Here is an 11,079-nt window from a genome sequence, read left to right as displayed (position 1 = left end):
AACCGGAAACTTAGTACATGTGTGAATACATAGACAAAACAGAGTGTCCCTAGTATACCTCTACTTGACTAGCTCGTTATTCAAAGATGGTTAAGTTTCCTGACCATAGACATGTGTTGTCATTTGATGAACGGGATCACATCATTATAGAATGATGTGATGGACAAGACCCATCCGTTAGCTTAGCATAAATGATCGTTTAGTTTTATTGCTATTGCTTTCATCATGACTTATATGTGTTCCTCTGACTATGAGATTGTGCAACTCCCGAATACCGGAGGAACACCTTGTGTGCTATCAAACGTCACAACGTAACTGGGTGATTATAAAGATGCTCTACAGGTGTCTCCGATGGTGTTTGTTGAGTTGGCATAGATCGAGATTAGGATTTGTCACTCAGTGTATCGGAGAGCTATCTCTGGGTCCTCTCGGTAATGCACGTCACTATGAGCCTTGCAAGCAATGTGACTAATGAGTTAGTTGCAGGATGATGCATTACGGAACGAGTACATAGAATTGCCGGTAACGAGATTGAACTACGTATGATGATACCGACGATCGAATCTCGGGCAAGTAACATACCGATGACAAAGGGAACAACGTATGTTGTTATGCGGTTTGACCGATAAAGATCTTCGTAGAATATGTAGGAGCCAATATGAGCATCCAGGTTCCGCTATTGGTTATTGACCGGAGATGTGTCTCAGTCATGTCTACATAGTTCTCGAACCCGTAGGGTCCGCACGCTTAAACGTTCGATGACGATTTGTATTATGAGTTATGTGATTTGATGTAATGAAGTTTGTTCGGAGCCCCGGATGAGATCACGAACATGACGAGGAGTTTCGAAATGGTCGAGAGGTAAAGATTCATATATTGGAAGGTTGCATTCGGACATCGGAATGGTTCCGAGTGATTCGGGCATTTTTCCGAAGTACCGGGAGGTTACCGGAACCCCCCGGGGAAAGACATGGGCCTTATGGGCCATAGGAGGGAGGCTAACCAGCCCACAAAGGGCTGGTGTGCCCCCCACAAGGGAGGAGGCCAAATTGGACTTGGGAAGGGGGCACCACCCCCTTTCCTTCTCCTACTCCCTCTCCTTCCCCTTTCCCCCCTCCGGTAGAAGGAAAAAAGGGTGGGGCCGAATCCTACTAGGACTGGAGTCCTAGTATGACTCCTCTCTCCCTGGCGCGCCCCTTGTTGGTCGGCCTCCTCCTCCCCTCCTCTATATACGGGGGCAGGGGCACCCCAAAGGCACAACTTACAATCTCTTAGCCGTGTGTGGTGCCCCCCTCGACAGTTTTACACCTCGGTCATATCATCGTAGTGCTTAGGCGAAGCCCTGCGTCGGTAACTTCATCATCACCGTCACCACGCCGTCGTGCTGACGGTACTCTCCCTCGGCCTCAGCTGAATCAAGAGTTCGAGGGACGTCACCGAGCTGAACGTGTGCAGATCGCGAAGGTGCCGTGCGTTCGGTACTTGATCGGTTGGATCGCGAAGACGTTCGACTACATCAACCGCGTTACTAAACGCTTCCGCTTTTGGTCTACGAGGGTACGTGGACACACTCTCCCCGCTCGTTGCTATGCTTCTCCTAGATAGATCTTGCGTGATCGTAGGTAAATTTTTTGAAATTACTATGTTCCCCAACATGTATCATCTTGGGCTGTGAACCCGGGGGAGGCGGCGGCGGCGGCCGAGCCGGTCGTGATGATGTCGTCCATGTCGGCCTCCGTCGCGTCGGTGTCACCGAGATGCGACGAGGAGGCTTGTGAGAAGAGCAGCACGCCATAGCGGAGAGGTGGCTTCGGGGAGGCTGCGTAGGCCGGCGATGAGTAGGTGTACGGGGGGTATTGCACGCCGGCGAAGGCGGGTGAGGGAGTGCGCTGGGGTGACCATGTGGGAAGGTGATGTTGGGGTTGAACCCGCCGTGCGCGTCGCCGTTGGCGTAGCCCGGCGATGGCGTGCATGCAGCCCCAGTGTTGTGGCGACGACGAGAAGCCGGCCGGAGACCCGACGCTTTGCTGGCTCCAGGACGCGTACGGGCCGTGGCCGCCGGGTCGATTCATCATCCCCGCGCGAGCCGCCTCGGCTTGTTCGGCCGCGCGATCCGCCTGCTCTGCCACCGCCGCCCTGTCCCGGGCCTTCTTGGGGTTGGCCCTGTTTCGCCGGTCGGTGGTGACAGCCTCCTGACGCTGAAATTCTGCCTTCCAGTCAGCGTTAGACATGCCTGGGGGCTTGAACGGCGGCGCCCTCTGCTTCCTTTGTTTCGGCTGGGTGGTGGCGGCGGCGGTGGCATCCGTCGCGGCGCGGGGGGCCACGTACTTCTTCGACGGCATGGCGGTTGGTTGGAGGGGAGGAAGAGGAGATTGGCGGGAGGAATGGAGAATGGGGGGGCAGCCGAGGGAGGAAAGCGGGGGGAAACGGCGGGAAAAGGGCCTCCTCTCGCTGATAAAGCGGCCCACGCCCCTTTTCGCTTCGGCCGGCGCCCCCAGGCGACCCCCGGGCGCTTGGGTTCGGCTCGGGTTCGCCGGCTGTTATTTCGGCCGAAGCCGGCACTAAAATGAGATCCTGGGGCGTGACTGGGCTGATTTTCGGGCGTCAACGCTAAAAAAACGCCTTGAGGGACCTGTTGGGGGCGTGACTGGAAATGCTCTTAGCTGGAGCCTGCCCTGCAGCTAACGGCCACCATATTTTTTATTTGGGTTTAGGTTGCTTACCACATGGACCGTGTGGTGACGGACTGACGGTCGACACATATTTGGTCCTTGTTTTTGTTGTGTGCACAAAAGCGGCCAAGCGGGTAGCATGACTTTCGAAATTTCTAGGTATCCGCGCCTTCGAACAGTTCGAAAAAGACAGCCCGCTAACCTGGCTCCAACCCATGAACTCATCCCGACTCTGTTATCTCGAGACTCGCACTGTGCACGGGACGCGACACGCGAGTTACTGGATCCGGGCCCTAGTAGAGAGGCCGGAACGCGGCGGCGCCGCCCGAGATGGAGACGGACGCGCCGGCGGCAGGGAGGGAGGCGAAGGAGTCGCCGGACCTGGCGCCCCGTTAGCTTAGCATAAATGATCGTTTAGTTTTATTGCTATTGCTTTCATCATGACTTATATGTGTACTCTGACTATGAGATTGTGCAACTCCCGAATACCGGAGGAATACCTTGTGTGCTATCAAACGTCACAACGTAACTGGGTGATTATAAAGATGCTCTACAGGTGTCTCCGATGGTGTATGTTGAGTTGGCATAGATCGAGATTAGGATTTGTCACTCCGTGTATCGGAGAGGTATCTCTGGGCCCTCTCGGTAATGCACGTCACTATGAGCCTTGCAAGCAATGTGACTAATGAGTTAGTTGCGGGATGATGCATTACGGAACGAGTACATAGAATTGCCGGTAACGAGATTGAACTAGGTATGATGATACCGACGATCGAATCTCGGGCAAGTAACATACCGATGACAAAGGGAACAATGTATGTTGTTATGTGGTTTGACCGATAAAGATCTTCGTAGAATATGTAGGAGGCAATATGAGCATCCAGGTTCCGCTATTGGTTATTGACCGGAGATGTGTCTCGGTCATGTCTACATAGTTCTCGAACCCGTAGGGTCCGCACGCTTAAACGTTCGACGACGATTTGTATTATGAGTTATGTGATTTGATGTACCGAAGTTTGTTCGGAGTCCCATATGAGATCACGGACATGACGAGGAGTCTCGAAATGCTCTAGAGGTAAAGTTTCATATATTGGAAGGTTGCATTCGGACATCGGAATGGTTCCGAGTGATTGGGGCATTTTTCCGGAGTACCGGGAGGTTACCGGAACCCCCCGGGGAAAGACATGGGCCTTATGGGCCATATGAGGGAGGCTAACCAGCCCACAAGGGGATGGTGCGCCCCCACAAGGGAGGAGGCCGAATTAGACTTGAGAAGGGGGCGCCACCCCCCTTTCCTTCTCCTACTCCCTCTCCTTCCCCTTTTCCCCCTCCGGTAGAAGGAAAAAAGGGTGGGGCCGAATCCTACTAGGACTGGAGTCCTAGTAGGACTCCCCTCTCCCTGGCGCGCCCCTTGTTGGCCGGCCTCCTCCTCCGCTCCTCTATTACGGGGGCAGGGGGCACCCCAAAAGCACAACAGACAATCTCTTAGCCGTGTGCGGTGCCCCCTCCACAGTTTTACACCTCGGTCATATCATCGTAGTGCTTAGGCGAAGCCCTGCGCCGGTAACTTCATCATCACCGTCACCATGCCGTCGTGCTGACGGAACTCTCCCTCGGCCTCAGCTGGATCAAGAGTTTGAGGGACGTCACCGAGCTGAACGTGTGCAGATCGCGGAGGTGCCGTGCATTCGGTACTTGATCGGTTGGATCGCGAAGACGTTCGACTACATCAATCGCGTTACTAAACGCTTCCGCATTCGGTCTACGAGGGTACATGGACACACTCTCCCCGCTCGTTGCTATGCTTCTCCTAGATAGATCTTGCGTGGTCGTAGGTAAATTTTTTGAAATTACTACGTTCTCCAACAGTGGCATCCGAGCCAGGTCTATGCGTAGATGTTATATGCAAGAGTAGAATGCAAAGAGTTGTGAGCGATAATAGTCATACTGCTTACCAGCATGTCATACTTTGATTCGACGGTATTGTTGGATGAAGCGGCCCAGACCGACATTACATGACCACGTTCATGAAACTGGTTCTACCGTCATGCTTCGCACACAGGTGGCTAGTGGGTGTCTGTTTCTCCAACTTTAGTTGAATCAAGTGTGACTACGCCCGGTCCTTGTTGAAGGTTAAAACAACACACTTGACGAAAAATCGTTGTGGTTTTGATGCGTAGGTAAGAACGGTTCTTGCTAAGCCCATAGCAGCCACGTAAAACTTGCAACAACAAAGTAGAGGACGTCTAACTTGTTTTTGCAGGGCATGTTGTGATGTGATATGGTCAAGACGTGATGATATATAAATTGTTGTATGAGATGATCATGTTTTGTAACAGTTATCGGCAACTGGCAGGAGCCATATGGTTGTCGCTTTATTGTATGAAATGCAATCGCCATGTAATTGCTTTACTTTATCACTAAGCGGTAGCGATAGTCATAGAAGCAATAGTTGGCGAGACGACAGCGATGCTTCGATGGAGATCAAGGTGTCAAGCCGGTGACGATGGTGATCATGACGGTGCTTTGGAGATGGAGATCAAAGGCACAAGATGATGATGGCCATATCATATCACTTATATTGATTGCATGTGATGTTTATCCTTTATGCATCTTATTTTGCTTAGTACGGCGGTAGCATTATAAGATGATCTCTCACTAAATTTCAAGGTACAAGTGTTCTCCCTGAGTATGCACCGTTGCGACAGTTCTTCGTGCCGAGACACCACGTGATGATCGGGTGTGATAAGCTCTACGTTCACATACAACGGGTGCAAGCCAGTTTTGCACACGCAGAATACTCGGGTTAAACTTGACGAGCCTAGCATATGCAGATATGGCCTCGGAACACCGAGACCGAGAGGTCGAGCGTGAATCATATAGTAGATATGATCAACATAGTGATGTTCACCATTGAAAACTACTCCATCTCACGTGATGATCGGACATGGTTTAGTTGATATGGATCACGTGATCATTTAGATGACTAGAGGGATGTCTATCTAAGTGGGAGTTCTTAAGTAATACGATTAATTGAACTTTAATTTATCATGAACTTAGTCCTGATAGTATTTGCATAATTGTGTTGTAGATCAATAGTTCGCGATATAGCTCCCCGTTTATTTTTGATATGTTCCTAGAGAAAAATTATGTTGAAAGATGATAGTAGCAATGATGCAGACTAGGTCCATGATCTGAGTATTATCCTCATTGCTGCACAGAAGAATTATGTCCTTGATGCACCGCTAGGTGACGGACCTATTGCAGGAGCAGATGCAGACGTTATGAACGTTTGGCAAGCTCGGTATGATAACTACTTGATAGTTTAGTGCGCCATGCTTTACGGCTTAGAACCGGGACTTCAAAAATGTTTTGAACGCCACGGAGCATATAAGATGTTCCAAGTGCTGAAATTGGTAGTTTAGACTCATTCCCGAGTCGAGAGGTATGAGACCTCTGACAAGTACTTTGCCTACAAGATGGAGGAGAATAGCTCAACCACTGAGCATGTGCTCAGATTGTCTGAGTACTACAATCGCTTGAATCAAGTGGGAGTTAATCTTCCAGATAAAATAGTGATTGACAGAGTTCTCTAGTCACTATCACCAAGTTACTGGAACTTCGTGATGAACTATAATATGCAAAGGATGACGAAAACGATTCCTGAGCTCTTCGTGATGCTGAAATTGACGAAGGTAGAAATCAAGAAAAGCATCAAATGTTGATGGTTGACAAGACCACTAGTTTCAAGTAAAAGGGCAAGGAAAACAAAGGGAACTTCAAGAAGAATAGCAAGCAAGTTGCCACTCCCATGAAGAAGCCCAAAGCTAGACCCAAGCCTGAAACTGAGTGCTTCTACTGCGAAGGAAATGGTCACTGGAAGCGGAACTTCCCCAAATACTTGGCCGATAAGAAGGATGGCAAAGTGAACAAAAGTATATATGATGTACATGTTATTGATGTGTACTTTACTAGTGTTCATAGTAGCCCCTGGGTATTTGATACTGGTTCAGTTGCTATGATTAGTAACTCGAAACAGGAGTTACAAATGAACAAAGACTAGTTGAGGGCAAGGTGACGATGTGTGTTGGAAGTGATTCCAAGGTTGATAAGATCACCATCGCACACTCCCTTTACCTTCTGGATTAGTGTTAAACCTAGAATAAATGTTATTTGGTGTTTGCGTTGAGCATAATTTGATTGGATCATGTTTATTGCAATACGGTTATTCATTTAAGTCAAAGAATAATTGTTATTCTGTTTACATGAATAAAACCTTCTGTGGTCATACACCCAAGGTGAATGGTTTATTGAATCTCGATCGTAGTGATACACATATTCATAATATTGATGCCAAAAGATGCAAAGTTGATAATGATAGTGCAACATATTTGTGGCACTGCCGTTTAGGTCATATTGGTGTAAAGCGCATGAAGAAACTCCATGCTGATGGGCTTTTGGAATCACTTGATTATGAATCACTTAATGCTTGCGAACCATGCCTCATGGGCAAGATGACTAAGACTTCGTTCTCCGGAACAATGGAGCGAGCAACTGACTTATTGGAAATAATACATACTGATGTATGCGATCCTATGAGTGTTGAGGCTCGCGGTAGGTATCGTTATTTTCTGACCTTCACAAATGATTTGAGCAGATATGGGTATATCTACTTGATGAAACATAAGTCTGAAACATTTGAAAAGTTCAAAGAATTTCAGAGTGAAGTGGAAAATCATCGTAACAAGAAAATAAAGTTTCTACGATCTGATCGCGGAGGCAAATATTTGAGTTACGAGTTTGGCCTTCATTTAAAACTGTGGAATAGTTTCACAACTCACGCCACCTGGAACACCATAGCGTAATGGTGTGTCCAAACGTCATAATCGTACTTTATTAGATATGGTGCGATTTATGATGTCTCTTACCGATTTACCACTATCGTTTTGGGGTTATGTATTAGAGACAACTACATTCACGTTAAATAGGGCACCATCTAATCCGTTGAGACGGCACCGTATGAACTGTGGTTTGGCAAGAAACCTAAGCTATCGTTTCTTAAAGTTTGGGACTGCGATGCTTATGTGAAAAAGGTTCAACCTGATAAGCTCGAACCCAAATTGGAGAAATGCGTCTTTATAGGATACCTAAAGGAGACTGTTGGGTACACCTTCTATCACAGATCCGAAGGCAAGATATTCGTTGCTAAGAATGGATCCTTTCTAGAGAAGGAGTTTCTCTCGAAAGAAGTGAGTGGGAGGAATATAGAACTTGATGAGGTAACTGTACCTTCTCCCGAATTGGAAAGTAGTTCGTCACAGAAATCAGTTTCAGTGATTTCTACACCAATTAGTGAGGAAGCTAATGATGATGATCATGAAACTTCAGATCAAGTTACTACCGAACCTCGTAGGTCAACCAGAGTACGGTCTGCACCAGAGTGGTACGGTAATCCTGTTATGGAAGTCATGTTACTAGACCATGACAAAGCTATGAACTATGAGGAAGCGATGATGAGCCCAGATTCCGCGAAATGGCTTGACGCCATGAAATCTGAGATGAGATCCATGTATGAGAACAAAGTATGGACTTTGATTGACTTGCCCAATGATCGGCGAGCCTTTGAGAATAAATGGATCTTCAGGAGGAGACGAACGCTGATAGTAGTGTTACTATCTACAAAGCTTGAATTGTCGCAAAAGGTTTTTCGACAAGTTCAAGGTGTTGACTACGATAAGATTTTCTCACTCGTAGCGATGCTTAAGTCTGTCCGAATCATGTTAGCAATTGCCACATTTTATGAAATCTGGCAAATGGGGATTTCAAAACTACATTCCATGGATTTCTTAAAAAGAGTTGTATATGATACAACAAGAAGGTTTTGTCGATCCTAAAGGTGCTAACAAAGTGTGCAAGCTCCAGCGATCCATCTATGGACTGGTGCAAGCATCTCGGAGTTGGAATATACGCTTTGATAAGGTGATCAAAGCGTATGGTTTTATACAGACTTTTGGTGAAGCCTGTATTTACAAGAAAGTGAGTGGGAGCACTACAGCCTTTCTGATAAGTATATGTGAATGACATATTGTTGATCAGAAATGATGTAGAATTTTGTGGAAAGCATAAAGAAGGTTTTGAAAGGAGTTTTTCAAAGAAAGACCTCGGTAAAGCAGCTTACATATTGAGCATCAAGATCTATAGATATAGATCAAGACGCTTGATAAGGTCTTTTTCAATGAGTACATACCTTGACAAGTTTTGAAGTAGTTCAAAATGGAACAGTCAAAGAAGGAGTTCTTGCCTGTGTTGCAAGGTGTGAAGTTGAGTAAAGACTCAAAACCCGACCACGACAGAAAATAGAAAGAGAATGAAAAGTCATTCCCTATGCCTCAGTCATAGGTTCTATAAAGTATGCTATGCTGTGTACCAGACCTATTGTATACCTTAGCATGATTTTGATAAGGGAGTACAATAGTGATCTAGGAGTAGATCACTGGACAACGGTCAAAATTATCCTTAGAGGACTAAGGAAATATTTCTCGGTTATGGAGGTGATAAAAGAGTTCGTTGTAAATAGTTACGTCGATGCAAGCTTTGACACCGATCTGGATGACTCTAAGTCTCGATCTAGATATATATTGAAAGTGGGAGCAATTAGCTAGAGTAGCTCCGTGCAGAGTGTTGTAGACATAGAAATTTGCAAAATACACACGGATCTGAATATTGCAGACCCGTAGACTAAAATTTCTCTCACAGGCAAAACATGATCATACCTTATTAGTCTTGGGTGTTAATCACATAGCGATGTGAACTAGATTATTGACTCTAGTAAACCTTTTGAGTGTTGGTCCCATGGCGATGTGAACTATGGGTGTTAAACACATAAAGATGTGAACTATTGGTGTTAAATCACATGGCGATGTGAACTAGATTATTGACTCTAGTGCAAGTGGGAGACTGAAGGAAATATGCCCTAGAGGCAATAATAAAGTTGTTATTTGTATTTCCTTGTATCATGATAAATGTTTATTATTCATGCTAGAATTGTATTAACCGGAAACTTAGTACATGTGTGAATACATAGACAAAACAGAGTGTCCCTAGTATGCCTCTACTTGACTAGCTCGTTATTCAAAGATGGTTAAGTTTCCTGACCATAGACATGTGTTGTCATTTGATGAACGGGATCACATCATTATAGAATGATGTGATGGACAAGACCCATCCGTTAGCTTAGCATAAATGATCGTTTAGTTTTATTGCTATTGCTTTCATCATGACTTATATGTGTTCCTCTGACTATGAGATTGTGCAACTCCCGAATACCGGAGGAACCCCTTGTGTGCTATCAAACGTCACAACGTAACTAGGTGATTATAAAGATGCTCTACAGGTGTCTCCGATGGTGTTTGTTGAGTTGGCATAGACCGAGATTAGGATTTGTCACTCAGTGTATCGGAGAGGTATCTCTGGGTCCTCTCGGTAATGCACGTCACTATGAGCCTTGCAAGCAATGTGACTAATGAGTTAGTTGCGGGATGATGCATTACGGAACGAGTACATAGAATTGCCGGTAACGAGATTGAACTACGTATGATGATACCGACGATCGAATCTCGGGCAAGTAACATACCGATGACAAAGGGAACAACGTATGTTGTTATGCGGTTTGACCGATAAAGATCTTCGTAGAATATGTAGGAGCCAATATGAGCATCCAGGTTCCGCTATTGGTTATTGACCGGAGATGTGTCTCAGTCATGTCTACATAGTTCTCGAACCCGTAGGGTCCGCACGCTTAAACGTTCGATGACGATTTGTATTATGAGTTATGTGATTTGATGTACTGAAGTTTGTTCGGAGCCCCGGATGAGATCACGGACATGACGAGGAGTCTCTAAATGGTCGAGAGGTAAAGATTCATATATTGGAAGGTTGCATTCGGACATCGGAATGGTTCCGAGTGATTCGGGCATTTTTCCGGAGTACCGGGAGGTTACCGGAACCCCCCGGGAAAAGACATGGGCCTTATGGGCCATAGGAGGGAGGTTAACCAGCCCACAAAGGGCTGGTGCGCCCCCCACAAGGGAGGAGGCCAAATTGGACTTGGGAAGGGGGCGCCACCCCCTTTCCTTCTCCCTCTCCTTCCCCTTCCCCCCCTCCGGTAGAAGGAAAAAAGGGTGGGGCCGAATCCTACTAGGACTGGAGTCCTAGTATGACTCCCCTCTCCCTGGCGCGCCCCTTGTTGGCCGGCCTCCTCCTCCCCTCCTCTATATACGGGGGCAGGGGGGCACCCCAAAGGCACAACATACAATCTCTTAGCCGTGTGCGGTGCCCCCCTCCACGGTTTTACACCTCGGTCATATCATCGTAGTGCTTAGGCGAAGCCCTGCGTCGGTAACTTCAT

This window comes from Aegilops tauschii, chromosome 5, assembly GCF_002575655.3.
Source record: "Aegilops tauschii subsp. strangulata cultivar AL8/78 chromosome 5, Aet v6.0, whole genome shotgun sequence".
In the NCBI taxonomy this organism is placed as follows: Eukaryota; Viridiplantae; Streptophyta; class Magnoliopsida; order Poales; family Poaceae; genus Aegilops; species Aegilops tauschii.
This window is presented reverse-complemented; position numbering follows the sequence as displayed.